The sequence below is a fragment of the Petaurus breviceps genome, unplaced genomic scaffold (assembly GCF_028583685.1).
Source record: "Petaurus breviceps papuanus isolate PSGF00001 unplaced genomic scaffold, PetGlider_PUasm1.0 558, whole genome shotgun sequence".
NCBI classification, from domain to species: Eukaryota; Metazoa; Chordata; class Mammalia; order Diprotodontia; family Petauridae; genus Petaurus; species Petaurus breviceps.
The window spans coordinates 5002385-5003446 of NW_027186376.1; positions in this window are offsets into that span (position 1 = coordinate 5002385).

Here is a 1062-nt window from a genome sequence, read left to right on the forward strand (position 1 = left end):
AGAGAGAGAGAGAGAGAGACAGAGAGAGAGACAGAGAGAGACAGAGAGACAGAGAGAGAGACAGAGAGACAGAGAGAGACAGACAGACAGAGACAGAGAGAGAGACAGAGAGAGACAGACAGAAAGAGAGACAGAGAGTAGTGCCACAACAAAACAAAAAGGAGAGAGTTTACTAGAGGAGGAGCTGATCATTAGGGTCAAATCCTGTAGAGGTAACCCCCGCACCCTCCCCCCCCATACCAGTTTCATAAGAAGCAGAATTCAAATTTTGCCAGCTGTCCCAACAGGGTTGATTACAGCATTTTGCCAACAAAGTCCAGGCCTGGGCTGGACTGCAGAAGTCCCATATTTTGCCAGGAGCTGGTACTCTGACCATAGCTGGGGGAGTTGAAGTTGAGGGGGAATGGACTTGGGGATTTCAACAGAAACAGCCTCTACTCCACACTAGTGGAGTTCTTCTGGGATCAGCCAATGAATGAATTCCATCAAAGGTTTCTGAGTTAGAAGGATCTCCAAGGCATCTAGTCCATTCCCCCTATTACTGTAAATCTCCTCTAAAACAGAACTGACAAAGGGTCCTTTGGAGACCTCCAGGGAGGGAAGAAGTGACTGTTTCTGAAGGTGGTCCATCCCATTTTTGGACAGCTCAACTGTCAGGACATCTTGCCTTATTTTTTATACTAAGCTTATATTTATCTTTTTGTAACTCCCCACACTGCTCCTAGAACTCCTCTCTGGGGCCAAGCAGATGTGACAGGCTTTCAGATACTTGAAGACAGCAATCATGCCATGTCTAAGTCTTTTCTCCTCCAGGTTACACCTCCCAGTTCCTCCAAGCAATCCTTGTATTGCCAGGTCTAGGGGCCAGCCATAACTCTGATTTCTCTTTTCTGGTTATGTTTGGGCTTATCTTGTTCTTACTAAAAGGTGGCACCTAGGAATGAAAATCCTTTTCCAGATCTGATCGGATCAAGGCAGAGAGTATGGAGGGTCCATCCTTTACCTTGTCCTGGACATAGCTTCTCTCCAGGCAGTCTAGACTCACACTGCTGATTTGTGTGG